This window comes from Abrus precatorius, unplaced genomic scaffold (assembly GCF_003935025.1).
Source record: "Abrus precatorius isolate BTA unplaced genomic scaffold, Abrus_2018 Scaffold1, whole genome shotgun sequence".
In the NCBI taxonomy this organism is placed as follows: Eukaryota; Viridiplantae; Streptophyta; class Magnoliopsida; order Fabales; family Fabaceae; genus Abrus; species Abrus precatorius.
Genome location: NW_020874291.1, coordinates 1910364 through 1918429, shown reverse-complemented (window position 1 = coordinate 1918429; position 8066 = coordinate 1910364). Strand labels below are relative to the sequence as shown.

General features: G+C 32.5%; 1 pseudogene; it reads right to left on the bottom strand.

Annotated features, from left to right (window-relative positions):
- Nucleotides 1-3904: 3904 nt before the first annotated feature.
- On the bottom strand, nt 3905-6228 carry LOC113857831 (annotated as a pseudogene).
- Nucleotides 6229-8066: the final 1838 nt, after the last annotated feature.

Genomic DNA, 8066 nt, shown 5'->3' with positions numbered 1-8066 from the left:
AAAACTATGAATGATTCAACGAAACACTAGGGTTGTAGAAGATGGGGCGGTAGAAATATCTTGGAGAAGAGAGGGTAGTAGTGACATCAACAGTGAGCATGAGTGCACCACAGGGCACACACTCTCTTCCTGACTCAGCCTCTAAGTAACACTTTTGCCAAGGGGCTTGTGATCGCACACGCTGTATCTGTGAGGCAGGGGCTATCCAATGACCATCCATGGTGTGAACTAAGTAAGTCCTTGAGGTTGAGGGCATTAGGAATTTATGATCACAGTGCTACAGTGAGAGCACATGGGTGTTGTATGATGAATATTTGATGGTGCATGAGCGCACTTATTTGTAATTGAGAATTAAATGATGAAATTAATACCTTGTACTTGTTGATGTATGATTTAAAATATGTTAGAAAATGTGTGGAATGGGCAAGGTGAGACTCTATAATTGTTTATGTGTGTGTGATAGTATAGAGTACTCACCCTTATATTTATTTTTCAGGTGACCAAGATGATTAGTACCGGGCTCAGTGAACTGATGGATGGAATTACTATAGGGCTTAGAAAGTTATTTGCTTTAAAACTCTGATGTAATTGAACTAGTCCTGAAGCAATAATTTGATATAAATTGTAATTCATCCTTATTTTGAATTACTTTATTAAACTATGTATTGGAAACTGTTTGAATGAAAATTTTTATTATTTCCGATTTTATGAAATTTATTTATTTGAAAATTTAAATCAACGTGTTACAAAGGTGAGCACTTTAAACGCTTAAGGTGAACACTTGAAAGTGGTTCTGCAAAGTTTGGTTATACGTGTTAACACTTTGAGCGTTTGAAGTGTTAACGCTCAAGCTTCTCTGATGAATTGAACCTGCGCGTGTTAACTTTCTCTGTTTGAAGTGTTAACACACAGCCTTCTCTAGAAATTAGGCATGCACGTGTTAACTTTGAACGCTTGAAGTGTTCATGTGCAACCTCCTTTGGGAAATTAGGCCTGCGCGTGTTCACTTTGAATACTTGAAGTTTTCTCGCACAACCTTCTATGTATTTTTGCTACTAGAGTGTTCACTTCGAACATTCAAAGTGTTAATGTGCAAGATCTTCTTAAATTTTCACCTCTGAAGTGTTCACTTTGAACACTTAAAGTGTACGCTTGCACTCCATTCTTGCTTAAAACTCTCCAGAGTTGGCACTTTATGCGTCTAGAGTGATAACTTTTTGAATATATCAATTGATTCTTCACTCTTTAAGTTAAATTCTTCCACTTTCTTCATTAGTGGAAAATGTGCTTGTGATGGTTAGAAAGTTCCTATTTTTTTCAGACTTTGTGGTGCATGACATGGAGGAGGATGACGATGTTCCCATCATCGTAGACAAACCCTTCTTAGCCACTACAAGAGCCCTCATAGACATCCAAGAAGGGAAGTTCACCTTGAGGCTAGAGGACAAGGAAATTGCTTTTCAAGTTTTCAGTTCTCTAAAGTACCCCTTTAGCCAAGAATCCTGCAACTTTGTGAGCACTATGGATGTTGCTTCTCTTTCTCAAAATTATGCGAAGCATGAAACTCCAAGAAGAAGGCCAAGGATGAAGCAATCTAAGAAGAAGAAAAGATAAAAGCTCAAACCATCCACTAACAAACTCCCTAATTTAAAGCTTAATTTTTCATCTTTCTTTTAATTCTTCTACTATAATTAACTTTTTTGAGGTAACAGGAGTTATGAAGGAGAAGTTATTGGGAAGACAACTACACCTCGAACTCATGCCTTCTTTCCATTATGATCAAACTGGATAGTCAGGCTTGTGACGTTAAACAAGCCCTTCTAGAAAGCAACCTGTGTCTTTCATTTTTATTTTATTTTATTTTATTTTCTTTTGTTTATTTTAATTTTGTTCTTGCTTATTTATTTATTTATTTAGGATGCAGAATAAGCATACGAGAAGCTCGAGGAAGCTAAGTAGATCATTCCTATGCACACACTTTAAGCTCTGATTCATAAGCAAGCCTATGCTATAAGTATGCATGGTTGTGTATGAAGTCGTAGTTGAGGAGATGAGCTCTACATTATAAGCATGAGCGTGCTTAAGGTTTTACCATGGCCACACTTCCTCACCAGAGGCTGTTACAGTCAAACTTATCAGGGAATTTCTTTCCTCTTTATTTTAATTGCCTTATTTGTATGCATTTAATTTTTCCAAAAACATTCCTCAATATTTTTAAGTATGGGGGAGTGGTTCTCAATTATATGATTGTTATTGCATGTTCTTAAGCAAGTGCCATTTTTCACGATAATTTGAAACTTCTTCCTTCAAAAAACCCAATTTTTCCTAGATAAAAATACATGTTGAGTGATTATTATTGGTACTAGATTTTCATTTGAAAACTAATAATTAGCTATGTTATGTACTTTTCTACTCTATGTTAAAGGGAAGTTTTATCCTAATTTAATTAATTGTACCCTTTCCTCATTGTTTTGTGAAATTATCTCCTTAGGATTTATGCTCTAGAACTTGACTTGTAACCGACTTAAAACTAATCTTTTCGATTGCATATTTTAATATGATTGATGCATATTAGGATTATTTTTTCTTAGCCTTCAGCATGTTTGAGACAAAGAAATAACTAGTTGCCCACTTTGAGCTTTATTAATTTTTCTTAGTCCCTTGCATTAAAATTATAAAATATTTTGATAACCTTGAGTTTATAAATGGAGCAATTGAGTTGTTGAGTTATATGATCAATTCTCCTCTATATCTCTCATGTGCAAAAAGAATGAAAATACGCAAAAGAAAATGAAAAATAGCAAAAAGAAAAGAAAAATGGTTACATATGAATGAAAGGAGAGAGGAGTAAAGATATTGATTAAGTGTGAAATATAAAAAATACTCCAAAAGCTTTATTTATAAACTTAGGAGATATTTGTAATTTTTATGATTTATTAACCCTTCCTGTACTACTTCCTTTCATTTATCTCACCTCAATTATTATAACCTTTTGGCCACATCACAACCTTAAAAAGACCTCATGATTTTACTTGCATTCAATTTAATTAGTGGAGAATCGGTTTATGATCAAGCTTATGGTAGTACATTTGTCTTTGGAAGAACTGACTGATATCTCTCTTTGTCTCTATCCTAGTTTGATGTTTGAGTGAAGAGTTTGGTAATATAAGATTCTAATTGGGAAATTTTTTGATTATTTATTCTCAATGATATTACTCTATGGTCTTTTTATCTCATTTATCTCGTGTTCCTTGTTATGGTGATGTGTTTCAAGTTATTTTATTATTCTTTTAGCCAACACTTTGCTTGAGAGAAAGCAAATCTTAAGTATGGGGAGTTGATAAGTCCGTATTTTATCTCACTTTTATAACCCATATATTTATATTTGACCTATATTTTATTTGAGTTTTGCACTAATTTATATATTAATTGTACAGTTTAACATAAGGTCATAATTGGGTTTAAAGCACGTTTTGGGCCCAAATTGGTTGCAAAATAGAGCTTAGCAGTAGTCACCACACCCATACCTTAGAAGCAAGTACGAGAGTGCTTCGAGCCCATGCATGGCCGTGCTTATAGCCTTGCACAATTCTGCTCATTTACGACAAGCTCAATTAATGAAAAGCTTTTAAAGTTTTTAAACCCTATTAAAAAGGGACCTTAAGTATCCTGTTCTACACCTTCTCCTTGCTCTGTAATACACCTCTCATCTCTCTATCCTACTCTCGATCATTTGGCATAATCTTGGCGGGCAGTGACGGATCTAGGACCCTAAGGTTAAGGGGTGCAAATTTTTTATTTTAAAAAATTAAAAGACTAATAATATCATCATCATATAAAGATAATTGTATCAATATTAAAATTCTGATATTGATAATAGATAATAAAAGAAAAATTACATACCTTACAATTGTCCTCTGCGTGATTTCATATTTTGGAATCGTTGAATGATTAGCTCATTATCAATGCTATTGAATACATCTCTCTCAATATAAGTTATTAGACAATCATTCATCCAAGCATCTCCCATTCGATTGCGCAACCGGTTTTTTATAATTTTCATAGCAGAAAAGGCCCTTTCTACCGTTCTTGTGGCTACCGGTAGAATCATTGCTAACTTCAAAAGAAGATAAACAATATGTCTTCCAGTTTCAACCAACTTCTCTGAAAGATTGGTAATTCCTTTCAAGGATGCAAAATAGACACTACCACACATATCAATAATAAAAGTCACAAGTTGATTATCAAGCATCACTAAATCACTTGAAGAAAATTCACGTGGATAAAACTTGGCAAAGTCAGTTAGTCTTCTTTTATCAAAAGCAGAGAAGCCATTAACTAGATTTAAACACGCCATACAAAGGAGCAATTGAGTATTTACCTCTGTGAAACGATCATTAAGTTCTTAAAGTTGCATGTCTACAATAGTATAGAATAATTCAACTCGATAGTGATGCTCTGTTGTGACAACTTAAGCTTTGCGTCTTGATCTTCCCTTGGACAAAAAAGCATCTTTCGTATTAGGAATATGAATGGTATGCACATTACAAAATGAAATTACTTCCTTCAATAAGGAATCAAATCCACTATCCCTTATAATCTGTAATCATTCCTTTGTGATATTAACCAAATTCATAGCATTAATTATGTCTTGATCTTTTCTTTGTAATGCTTGTGATAGTTCATTTGAAATACCCAAGACATTTTTCAGCATATGTAATGTGAATACAAAATCAAAATCTTCTATCAAATATAAAAGACCATTGGCTTCGGCTCTTTGATCTACATTTGATCCATCTTCTTTTATAATTTCAAGAACATCAATGATGGAAGAATACATCAAAATCAAATTTATCAAAGTTCCATAATGTGAACCCATCAAATATTAGTAGCTCGTTTGACACTAGTTTCTTGATTCAAACCTTGCCCATTGGGAATTTCTCCTTTTCTCAATGCCTCTCTAACTTTGGCTATTTGTTTTTCATGAAGCATGTCATGTCATTTGCAAGATTCCCTAACAACATTGAATAAATTGGACACTTAATTAAAAAGAGAAGCAACTTGAATGTGATTTTTTACAATGACAACTAGTGTAAGTTGTAATTGATGAGCAAAACAATGTACATAAAATGCAGATGGATTCTCCTTCAAGACAAAACTTTTAAGACCAGAAAATTCACCTTGCATGTTTCTAGCACCATCATACCCTTGTCCACGAATTCTTGACACACTAAGCCCATATTTGCAAAATAATTCATCAATTGCCATTTTCAACGATAAGGCAGTAGTATCCTTAACATGCACCATGCCAATAAAGAACTTAACAATACTTCCACTTTTATTAACATACCGCAAAGCAACAGTCATTTGTTCTTTATTTGATATACCACGAGCTTCATCAACAATAACAACAAATAATTCTTCTCGAATATCATTAATAATAGCATTTGTTGTTTCCAATGCAGCAGCATTAACTATATCATTTTGGATTAATGGAGCAATGAATTGATGATTTTTAGGTGCATTTCCCAAGATAACATGATTTATTGATTCATTGTGATCCGCAAGAAACTTGAGAAGTTCAAGAAAATTACCTTGATTAATAGAATTGATTGATTCATCATGACCATGAAATGCTAATCCTTGTTTTAATAGAAACCGAATGCAATCAATTGTTGCAGTCAAACGCCTTCGATATAAGTCACGAACTTGTTCAGATTGCTTAGAAATTGCAACTTCCATATGTTGATTTTGATTCATCAAATCCTGACACTTCTTCCAAGCAATGTTATGAGCACTATTAGGACCTCCAATATGAGATGAGAGTGCTTCTTTCTTGTTCCAACTTATAAACCCCCTTGACAAATGTGTCCCCACTAGATTGCTTTCCAAAATCAGGCCTGATTTTGCATCTTTTTCAATACTGTACTCCATCCAATTACCAAATTCATTAAACCAAGACAGAGAAAATCTTCTTAAAGAACACCCAAATTTTCTTTGGGGAAAGTTATGTTTAGTAGGTTGGCAAGGTCCTCTTTGCAAATACGCTTTTCGAATCTTATCATGATCATTAGGATGATAGGTTGAAATTTTTATGCACTTTCCTGGATCCGATGGCAAGTCTTCTAAATTGAGCTCAATTTGTTGGGGTTGAGAACTTGATTCTTTAGGGTTTGATGAAGATTGTTGCTCATTTGAAGGTAATTTTCTCTTAAAAAAAATTTCCATGACCTATTTGAAATATGGGCTTAACAGAGTTTAAATGAAAAGATTCTATTGAGCAAGCATTTAAAAAAATATATAGAAGCAAGGTTTTATTTAATAGTGACGGAGGAGAGGAAGAACAATCTAACTTACCTTGCCTTGGCTTTAATTTGAAGTAGAAAATATGAAGATTGAAGAGCCGTAATCTGCAACCTCTATTTCAGATGTTCAAAGTAAAGAAGAATGTTTGATTCAATGCAAAGAAGAAGTCTTGACAATTTTGTGTGGAAATTTTCACTTGTTTGTAAGCTAGGCCAGGAGGTTTACGAAAAGCTAGCAAACTTGTTGAAGAAGGAAGGTAATTTTACAAACATGTTGCGGAAGAAAAGTAAAAAAGTAAGAATAAAAAATTATTATTTTGATTGATTTGAACCTTTAGCATATTCCATCTGATTAGGGGTGCAAAAATATAAGATTAGGAGGTGCAGAATATTAAAAAAAATCATATTATTAAAAGTAATTATCAAAATTGAGGGGATGCATTTGTTCCCCCTGAGCTCTATATAGATGCGCCACTATTGGCGGGACTTGGAACTTCGAGCAACTATACTTGAAGATGGAAACTCATCTTATCTCTAGTTTGGTACTTCTTTTGATTATGTCTTTGTTATTTATTGCTTTAATTCTTTTCTTTAACACGAGTAACTAAATTTATAGCTAGAGCTATGAGAATTCATGTTCACAAATTTATGGAATTTTAAAGTTTGAATCTATGTTTGATTTCTATCTTTGATTAGTGTTTATCCTATTATGTATAATTGTATACCCATAATTAATTATGTTGTTAAGCAATAGTACCTCAATTAGTTAATGGATCTATAGGATAAAATGAGATAAAGGATTAGGTGGACCAAACCAATCTTTTTCTTCAATCGTTGTTAAATTAACAAGTTCATAAGTGTTGTATGCTTTCTTTAATTAATATCTTATATAATAATTGTAGATGTTAGTTTAGAAAAAAAAATGTTAATATTACATGAGCATTGGATATTGATAGTAATTATATGAATGATTAGTAATCAAAAGGAAATAGAACTTAGAATTAAACAAAAAAATACTATAAATAATTGAATGAATAAACTCATATGCCTTAGGTTCTTCTCCTATAAGTTCAACTAAGACGTGTGTTGTGTTTGTTTTTGTCTTGAGATTCAGTGATTTTTATTTTAATTTTTAATTCCTTTAATTGATTTCGCATCTCCTAAGTTCAAACATTGAAAGAAAGAAATTCTTCGTAATTAGGAAATATCTGTGAAACAATAATTTTGGAAACTTATTTTAAAACTCTATATTACTCAGTCAAATAGAAAGCGATTTAAATGCAGTAAACTAGGAGACAAATCTAGGTCAAGTTGGGGGAAAGGAATTTTGAATGCAAGTAATAATGCAATTAAGAAATTAAAATGCAAAGAAATTTAATAAATCAAAAGTCATCAATATACGATTTCTACTTTGCAAAACAAATTTAGTTCTGAAATCAATCTCAATCCAATTTGTAAATTTAAATTCATGAACACTTGTCTTTAATCTGAATTCCATGAATGATCATGGAACACACATCTCTGATTGATTTGATGTGGTTCTCAATTCGATCTCAAAAGTTTAAACTACGTGAACAAACTTTTCGAGATCACATAAGTAATAAATTCAACAGTTTGAATTATCTAGAATTGTACTGATGCAATCCAAGATGTAATTGAAAGTATTTGTGAAAGAATTGATAAGCTAAGAAATAAGGTTTCAAATTGGATTAAAATAAAAAATATTACCTCATCGCCTTGCAGGAACAAATTCATAGATCA